The following is a 10330-nucleotide window of genomic DNA, read 5'->3' as shown; positions in this document are numbered from 1 at the left end:
AAGCTTCCAACTGCCACATGGAAGTCACTCAAACACCACCTCACTTCAGATTAATGCTGAGACTCTAGACTAGAGAAATCCTATTCCCAGCTCTGATTCCAGATATTGTCATGAGTCCCAGGTCTCAACAGGAAGGAAAACAAGCACGCCAACCTTAGCAGCAGCAAAGCAGTGGAGGTTTCCACTCCTGCAATGGGGAGGCTTGTGAAGAGAACCCCCTACTCCAATTTCAGGCCTCCCTCTCCACCAGCCACTGCCTGGCTTCTGGCAGATAGGAATACAAATATTTATCTTCATTGAATTATAGAATTTACAGTGGTACCTCGGGTTAAGTACTTAATTCGTTCCGGAGGTCCGTTCTTAACCTGAAACTGTTCTTAACCTGAAGCACCGCTTTAGCTAATGGGACCTCCTGCCGCTGCCGCGCCGCCGGAGCCCGATTTCTGTTCTTATCTTGAAGCAAAGTTCTTAACCTGAAGCACTATTTCTGGCTTAGTGGAGTGTGTAACCTGAAGCGTATGTAACCTGAAGCGTATGTAACCCGAGGTACCACTGTATATTCCCTCACAGCCAACATAAAAAATACATTCCTGTCAGGAACATAAGGAAAGAGGGAGAGGATCCAGTTATCTTTAGTTATCTACATTTAAGATTTGAAGTCTCTTTACTTGATGTTTTGTGTGGGTGATGTATTAAAGTGGGGTGTGTGTGTGTGTGTGTGTGTGTGTGTGTGTACACACAGGTGTATTTGTGAAGGATATTAGAATGTCCGAGCTTAATATAGAGTTAATGGAGAAAATTCGACTCAAAAAGGAGATGAGGTCAAATGCATTCTTTCCCCTGCCATTCCCCAAACAGATTGAGAGCTGCTGTGAACCTTCTTTGTATGTTTTGAATAAGTGCGTTCCACTTTAATGAGATTATTCTGATGCCTCCATTAGGTTTTGTCAGCAATTTTCTGCTGCTTTTTACAACAAAGGCTGATTTGGGTTTTTCAACAGAATTCGCCTTCTATAGCTTTAATAGTGACATCTTCAGCACATTCAGAATGCAGAGTTAAATTACCAGCAATTGTTTTCTACATATGTTCAGTAATATTAATACTGATACTTACTCTGAAGTTTTGGTTGCCTTTTCCTTTTTGACTGATATCCAGACTTAGTCGTGGTGAACTTGTCCCTGTGATTTAAAGTGTGACTAGCTTAGTCTGGATCTGAGCTCTTATCTCTTGCAGTTCAGTTCATTTCCTGAGATGGATGCTGTTTACTTTCCCCCAAATTCATTTATTCTGCTTGGAAAAGAAAGTTTGGAAAAGACAAGAAATAGTTCAATCCTGTACCTGTTTACCCAGAAGTAAGTGTCATTACTAACTACTACTTCTTCTTCCTCTTCTTCTTCTTTTATTTATTAAATTTGTATACTGCCCTTCATCCATAGATCTCATGGCGGCTCACAATAGCTGTTCCTAAGAACAACATCTCTTCCTAAGAAGAAATGCCAGATAATTCCAATGGAAATGGGAGCAAAAAATGCCAGTGTTCACTTATTCATCTCATACCCAGAAATCAATCCAGCAAATATAATTGGTATTCATGATTGTTGATGTTTCAGTCAATAAATAATATGTAATTGATAATGCTTCTTCCTCATTTGCATTGCATTTCCTTTGCACTGAAAGGAATGGAGTGGAAGAATGTAATGGCAACATGATAATGTAATTAATTATGCACATTGTAACTTTGCCACAGCAGACAAGATGAATAATGCCATTTAAAAAAAAAAAAATTGCAGAAGATGAGCTGCACTGAAATGGAAACAATACTGCATGTGACAACTACAGGGCAGAAAGAAAAACATTGCCTTCTTATAGCCATACTCGCAAGTAAGTAGCAGTGCCGGATTTACGTATAAGCTAAATAACCTGTCGAGTCAGATTTGGGGAGTGGCTTCTTTCGTTTCCAGAACCAACAAAGTAGGCATGGAAATCTCGCGAGACATCTTTGATCTTTACATTTCATTTCCCTCCTTGCCTGTCCTGATGTGAATGCCCCCCCCCCCCTTCTGAGTCTGAACTTCCTTCTCCTGGCTATGGTGGGTTATAAGACTCTTCACCATCTGTGACCCCCTGCTCCGCCTGACTACTCTCCTCCCCCTGTTCTGCTTCATGCGTCATTTCCCTGTCTTCCTCTTCTGACAGTTCCTGCTCCGAACCCTCCCCTGCTACTGACGAAGCAGTGCATTCTGGTTCTTCCCTGACACTCATTAAACCTAAATCCAGCCCTGGTAAGTAGGTATGGGAGTGTAGCCCAACAGCACTATTAAGATTTCTAGAATTGTTTGCATACTCAGTAAAACTCAGTTCAGTCAAGACCATTCCCTGCTATTCTGAAAAGCGAACAAAGCACATCTTAATGCAGTATTTCAGCTGCCACCCCTCCCCCAAGAGAAAAGTGGTTATTGTAATTCCAGATTAGTGGAAATGTGCATGGCTTATTCATCCTGTGCATAAAACTGATAACCCATGCAGTTGGGAGTGTTTATTTATTTCTTATTCATTTGTTTCAGTCTTTGTGAGTCATCTGAGCGTTTCCCATTTGTAATGTGATTCTGGAAAATTATTTTGCATATGTAATAGTAAACACTTGGCACCACATCTTCGCAGAGAATGAAAATGATCTAAACAATTCCCATCGGCCTAATGAGCAGAAACGGTGACTGGAACTGTGGCTAAAATTTTGGCAGCAGAAAACCGACTTGGATCATCTGTACTTTTGACTAGCAAGCATCTTGGGAATCAATTGACATAGCTTTGATTGCAGCTTAGAAAGGCGTAAGGAGGGAATCTGGTGTCCAAAAGGCAACTCCCTGATACTGTCACAACCAACAGCCTAAACAATATTTTAGGTTTTTAATAAATAGATTTAGAATGAAAATATTTTATATACTTCATCTGGGGAAGATGAAAGTATTCTGTTAGTTCATTTAGGATTATTTTCAACCCAATATACAATTTTTTTTTTGTATAATCAGAAAATTTCAAGAGGTCAGGATAAAGAGGTGCATATTAGATAAAGGTAAAAATAAAGGACCCCTGGGTGGTTAAATCCAGTCAAAGACAGCTATCGGGTTGCAGCGCTCATCTTGTTTTCAGGCCAAGGGAGCCAGCGTTTGTCCACAGACAGCTTCCCGGGTCATGTGGCCAGCATGACTAAACCACTTCTGGTGCAACAGAACACCATGATGGAAACCAGAACGCACAGAAACTCTGTTTACTTTCCCGCCACAATGGTACCTATTTATCTACTTGCACTGGTGTGCTTTCGAACTGCTAGGTTGGCAGGAACTGGGACAGAGCAATGGGAGCTCCCCCCGTCACAGGGATTTGAACCACTGACCTTCTGATCGACAAGCCCAAGAGGCTCAGTGGTTTGTACCTCAGCGCCACCCACATCCATATTAGGACATCTGGGAAAGGTAGGCTGGTGTACATAAACCACTTTTGGGTGGTGCAAATGAAGCAGCACCAGCAGGTACAGAAAGGATGGTGCTCCCAACAACCAATAAGAATCACAGCAGAAGGTACTAAAATGGAGGCAGTCAGGAATATCTATTGCAGGGGAGAAGAGAAGGTTACTGCCAGGTAAAGCAGAAAGCATTTAATAGGTGATACATTGTGTCTATAGAGACCCATACTGATCCTGTATATCCTAATGCCAGCCAGTGTTCTCTAGGCGTTCTTATTTGCTATCTAAAGTAAAGGGGCATGATCTTACCTAGTATTATTTTCTGAGCTGGCTAATTGTGATTTTTTTGATACATTAAGAGGTCAATCCTACACTGAAAATCAGTCAGATGAGCAGCCAGGTCTACCATAACACCACAACAGATATACCAATGGGATAGCCCATATAATATAACTTTATGGTGCAAGTGTGTTTGTGTCACTCACCCCTGCATGTCAAACTGTGCCTGTAAATAAAAAAAATAAAATAAATAAAGCTCACAATTTGTATAGCGGCAAGAAGATATAGAAATCCCAATGCAACTGTCACAATCACCATCATACACAGGTCTTCATGAATAGAATAATTGCTATTATCTGCTAATATAAATACATAAATACATATCAGCTTTGCACTTGAGAGTTTCCACATATGGTAATGCAACCTGACACTCCTTGTGTCAGGATAACAGACAGAAATTAACCGTCGCACCAGAAACATAGGTATATGAATAGTTACAGTGCAAAGCTACAGCAAATGAAAAGAGAAATCATTAAGAAGCTGCAAACGCTGTTTCCATTTCTGTATCTGCACATGCTAGTCATCCTTGCTCAATGAGCTCATTAGAAAAACAAAACAGCTTTGTTTGATAATGCACCATGGTGTATGTGATACTCCATAGGGACCACGGCAAGGGTCTTGTAACCTCCGGCACAGCCCATGAAATCTATGTGCTTCCCATGGAAAAAGAACATCACGTAGCACTATACAATACAACAAATATGGAGCTAACACCCTCTGGGTTTCTAGTCAGTGATCTCACAGCTAGTAAAAATGGCGATTCTAGTTAATGTAAATACAAGATAACAAAAAATACAGGCCTTCTCTGATTTCTTTGCTTGGGAAAGCTGTATTTTTCAGTATGGTGTTATAAAAGTGTCAGGGCTGGGAGCTCTCGCTTTCCTATATAATAGAATTGTATTGTGTTGGTTTGTGTGTGTGTAAGCATATGCACACACAGGCAATACTTGTCAAAAATTGCTTTTTGGAGAGTGAGTGTTAGAAATGTCATTCCTAATGTGATTTCTCCTCAAAAAAGGAAAACATATTTTGATGGCTTTATTATTTATGTAGTAATGACCTGTGTTTTTAATTAGGATTGAAACAATAATATTTATGTTCAGCTGAACTACTGCTTTTTAAAAATATATTTCCGAACACATGCTGAAAAGTTTGACGTCTCTTTCAGCACCCTAAAATGAAATGCAACAGGGAGGACTATGGTTATAGTTTCTTTTCTCTTCTCAGCATTCAACAACTACCTTTACTGTACTGACCAACAAGTTCAGTGTCAAATATGCAGTGATTAGAAGCAGCAGTTTCAGTTTCAGCGGTAGTGGCAGCAGCAATGCTGGTATAAATGTAATATAAAAGATGAATACAAACCCAAGTTATCTCTGGGCAATGAAGAGTCAGGTTGGATGAATTGGTCTGTCTCTGCCCTTGTGACTTTTGCATTGCTCATAAGTAAAACAAAACAAAACAAACAAACTCCTTGTGAAAATTTTAGTACTAATTTCACCAAATACCCAAATTTTTGTATGGAATTTCTCCTTATATACACATTTGGCAAAGCATTTCTGCCTAATAGAATGCATTTTTGTATGTTATTTTCACCAAAATGCATGTTTTATACACATTAGTTGGTGGGAAATCTGCATTGCAAAATTCAGAAAAGTGCAAATTCAGAAGAATGGCTGTGCTTTGGTTTGCATAGTGTTTTGTAAACTGCAAATTAGGTAGGTCCACTTATAAATATGAGCTGAATTGAATTTCTCCCCCATCCTTACATTTCAGAGACAAAAGGGAAGAGTCAGACATCAGGCTGCTGCTCTTGGCATCAGCCATGCTTCGCCTAGCATGTAGTTACACTCTTATTCTGAGTCAGACCAATTGTCCATCTGGCTTAGCCCACCCAGAAGCAGATTACTAGAGTTTTGATGTTATAATTCCATGCAGCCAGCCAAATGCAGAATTGCTCCTGGGCCTGGCTGGCAGTTCGTGATCACAATTTTCGAAGGTGATGCTGAGAATGCTGTTGCTTCGTGTATATGAGCAATTTCCCTTGTGCCCTCCCCTCTCCCTTTGGCTATCATGATGTGAACCTAGAAGTAAGCATACGTTTGATGGGTTTCTTGGGACGATGGTGTCTGTAGGCCCTTTCAGCCAAACATTTCTCCATTATCCGAAACCCTTTAACTGCTGGGGATGCCTTTGGGATTTTACGCATGCAAAAATATGTGCCTTTCTTCTGAGACATGGATAGCAGGCATGCTGTGTTAATAGCAGAATGTAAAATATGGGTTTAAGTAAAGCCCACTCCTCCTTTTGGCATTAGCTCTGGTCATTGAACCCTTTCCCAGATGCAGGGATGGGCTATGCTTTGTAATTGTTTGGGGAGGAGAAATATTATGAAATTTCTTTTGTATAATTGAGGTCAATATTTATTGTTCCAAAAATGTGCAAATCATTTTGCTGATTTCATATTTTTCTGGGCAGACTACTCTGAGAATTATTAACGTCCATTTCTGGAACTGCTATGAAATAACCAAGGCTAACGTGACCACAATGCTGGAGGAAAAGGCCATAATATCACTATTTATTTCTTTGGGATAGGCATGATATGCTTTAGCTTCCCCTTTGCCTTGTGTTTTCATTCCCACCCTCTAAGTTCAGTAGAAGTTAAACATTCGGTTCCTCCTTTGAACTTTCAGGGAATTTCTACCCTCTTGTCTAAGCTGCCTTTTATAAATCGAAATTTGTTTATTGAATGTTTAGAATAATATAACAAAATAACAGAGAGAGAGACACATCAGAGGGAACCACAAACACAGAATAATTAGGAGATCAATAAACTATTCAGGAATACATAAATGACTTTACAATGACCTTCTCCAATAAAAGAGATGAAGAGTGTATAGGCCATGCAAATCTTAAATGCTAGTTACAGTGCCAAGTGAATTCAAGTAGGCTGGCAATGTTGACTTAGCTGTTCTAATTGTGCAGAGCTTGGCAGATCACAGAATAAAAGAACAGTATGGAGAACAAAAGGCACAAGCACAACAAAGAAATATGCCTAAAAGAAATAGACTTGAAAGAAACAGTTGGGAGAGAAACAATAAATAGAATCAGGAAGTTAAGTCTGCATAGAAAATAAAATACATAGCAGTATGATAAGTTTTCCACCAAAGCTTAAAGTCAAGTTTATCACACTGCTGCTACTTAAAAACACTTCCCCCACAGGAGCTGAACTTACAGTTTCCTTTTGTATGCCATCCCATCAGGAACTGCTGTGAATCATAGCTAGGGCCTTTGAATGTCAATCTGACACACTTCACTTCTATATGCACTTGATGGCAGATCAGGGCAACATGAAAGTGGTCTGCCTTCAAGAATTGCTCCCTCCTAGTTTTATAGCCAAGGAACCAAGCATGATATGGAAACATGCACAACAGACATGGTTGTTGTTGTTGGGCAGAAGTACTTACCTGACCTCCCAGCAGTGGAGTCACTGCTGCAAGACAGTGGGAAGTTGGTGCAGTGCAAATATACCAGCAGGAGTGCTGGATTGACTCAGCCAGTGTGTTTGCACCATACTGATTGTACCACTGTCTATCTCCCCCTTCCCTTTGGATATGCAGCAGCAACTCACATGATAGGAGATCAGGTAAGAGCCTCTGTCCCACCACACCACCTGCTTCTGGTGTACAAGGATCAGGAGCTGTCACCTGACCTTTTCTGGGTTAGTGGCTGATGTGGATACCTTGGATAGAGTGGTCCACTCAAGTCAACAGTTCAATTTCTGATGCAGTCTTGACATTGTTGCACCAAGGGGCTCCATGAAAGCAGGAGTTTCCCTTGTTCTGTAATGGCAAGGAATATGCCACAAAGAACATTATATCAGTTACGTCCCCTTGACACCAATGCGTTCATTATTACGTCTGCAATGTACTAATGAAGATTCATGCATACATTGGGGAAATTGTTGCTTCCAACATACATGCTTTCTGAACAAAACAACTGGAGGTGAGGTGATCAGGAAGATGCTGTACAGTATGTCCAGGCCTATGTTTCTATCTGCACAGCCCAATAGTATGAGGGAGTCGCTACATTTCTTTTCATTCTGGATGACATTTTATGTTAAAGAGCATGACAGCTTAATTTCAGTTAAGTACTGCTAACAATAGGAATTCACACAGAAAGCCAGCAGTCATGCAGTCATTGATCGTGTATGTAAATGATGTAACCCATTGTGCTTGGTCATTGTGAAGATTCTCATTATAAAACCTTCCCTCCTGTCACCTACGTGTGTGACAGACATTAGCAAATATGCTGTATGCAGCCACGTGAAAGCTGGCACCATCAAAACATTTTCATCGGGGATAGGATCATGTAAGTTGTGGGTTGTTGTTTGTTGCTGCTGTGAGGCACTGAGAATTTTAGCGAATGCCCATTAGGGACTAATCTGTTCTGAACCTTAAAACATACTCCACTCAAATTCTTTTTGAACATTTGTGTCTCTCCCTCACTATCTTTCAATATCTTATTTTATCAATATCTTTCAATATCTTTCAGGGAACAGAAGACATGACTTCTTCCTGATATTTGTGCAGACTCAGGAAGCCCAGCCCATCACAGACATCTACCCAGTGCTATTTTTCTAGAAAAAGAGGTGCGGGAATTCACTCTTGTCCTCTTATAATGGCAATGGCGCCCACCTGAGAGGTGCCGGAACTGAGTTCTGGTGAGTTCTGGCTGAAAAAACCCCTGCATCTACCCCATCTTTTCATTACCTAACAGTTTTAGCTGGCTTTAAGTAGTGCAACTTGGTTCTTAAAGGACTCCTGCTGATATTTCTTCTATCCCACAGCAAATCTCCTGTCTCCTCTCAGTTCCTGGAATACTACCAGGTGACATTTGCCCAGAATTGCCTCCAGTTTTGCTAGTTTCGGCCGCAGGAAAGGGTGCTTCCTGTTCTGGCTCCATGTAGCATCTAGACTGCCAGTGTTCTCTTGCAGCATTCCTGCATCCTTGCTCCCTCTTTGTCTGCCTACGTTCTTATATGATCATAGAGAGGCTGGGGAAAATTCAGATGGCCAATTGCTGCCACACCCAGCTTCTACCACATTCACATCCCATTGGTTGATGGAGCAGACATAGTCCCAGCTATGCCAGGCTTCCCACATACCCTCCTGCTATAGCTCATACTTGGAGTGTGATTCCGTGGAAGGTTAGGGTGGGGTAGGTTTCTAAGTAAATATAAAAACAGTGTAAAAACAAAATGTAGTGCCGTACATTCTCAATTTTATTGAAAGCGGCCTTGCACCGAGTTGAACCATTAGTCTATCTATCTGAGTGTTGTCCACTCTATACTAGATGACAATTCTTCTCCAGAGTTTTGGAGAAGAGACTTTCTCAGCCCTGCTTGGAGATGCCAGAGATTAAACCTGGAACCTTTTCTACCACTGCACTATAGCTCTTCCCCATAAAGGACTGCTGCTGCTGCCCAGGACTGACCTGCTGGGAGCCTGAAGGGCCCTGCCCTGCCTCTCTCCACCTGGCTTGGGGCGGGGGCTGGAGGGCTCCATAAAGGACTGCTGCTGCTGCTGCTGCTGCTCAACAGAGATGGATGCTTTCAAATATTTTTATTTTTTATCTATATCATTTTAAATTGTTATTGATATTAATGTTGTGTTTTTTAGTTTTAGATTTTATGATTTATGTGGAAATTGTTTTCCATTTGGTTGTGTACCTTTTGATGTGCTTTATTTATTTATTGTTTATGACTTTTGTTATGTTGGTAATTATGTAAATCTTGTCACGCTGTAAGCCGCCTTGAGCCTTGTTTTAACTATGGAAAGCCGGCATACAAATAAAAAATGGTGATGGTGATGGTGATGATGTTTTGACTGTTAGACAAAATAGCCTCTCACCCCAGTTTTTGCCTTAACTTCAGAATGACCACTGATAAATGCACCAAGGAGAAGTTTGCTGCCCTCATATATAGTTGATTTTGAACTCATTAAAAATTGAATACAGAAATATGTCTCTGAATCAAGATGTCCAAATACAGAGAAGCCACGAGAGCCTGCTGTTCTGTAAAGTGCACAGGGAATGGGTTTTGATTTGTATCCAGCTAGAAATAATATATTGTTTAAAAGCAGTGCAAGCAGCAACAAACCTCACCAACCTGACACCCCATTTTGAGTTGGTTTGCTGAACATCTCTCAACAACGAGCCTCACCATCCTCTTCCTTTCTTTCCCCCTCCAAGTAAAATAAACATTTTTGTGTGTATCTATTTCGAACAAGGGCAAAAAGCAATTTTGGAAAGAGCTTTTCATTAAAATTGTTAAGTTCAACAAAATCATTTGCTTTGGGGTCATTTTAGAAAGAAAAACAAATAAATTTTGCAACTGTTTTGCCTACCTTGAAATGGGCAGTTTTATCTGTAATTTGAGGGAGGGGGTAAAACAAAATTTTGTGTGTGTGCTGTGTGGAGGAGAGATCAGAATGAGTGCCATTTTATTTTTCTTATTTGTGATGTAT

At 40.6% G+C, this 10330-nt stretch overlaps 1 long non-coding RNA gene across 4 annotated transcripts; it reads left to right on the top strand.

Annotated features, from left to right (window-relative positions):
* Positions 1 to 3: 3 nt before the first annotated feature.
* On the top strand, positions 4 to 9564 carry LOC310762645. 4 transcript variants are annotated; one of them, XR_014548096.1, is made up of 6 exons: positions 4 to 1353; positions 1438 to 1586; positions 1792 to 1882; positions 2198 to 2283; positions 8358 to 8526; positions 9159 to 9556. It is a non-coding gene; the product is annotated as an uncharacterized lncRNA (long non-coding RNA). The 4 variants fall into 4 exon arrangements; XR_014548097.1 differs by having other exon boundaries at positions 6 to 1353; positions 9259 to 9554; XR_014548095.1 differs by having other exon boundaries at positions 6 to 1353; positions 8358 to 9562.
* Positions 9565 to 10330: the final 766 nt, after the last annotated feature.

The sequence above is a fragment of the Podarcis filfolensis genome (genome assembly GCF_964270895.1).
Source record: "Podarcis filfolensis genome assembly, chromosome: 5".
NCBI lineage: Eukaryota > Metazoa > Chordata > Lepidosauria > Squamata > Lacertidae > Podarcis > Podarcis filfolensis.
This window is presented reverse-complemented; position numbering and strand designations above follow the sequence as displayed.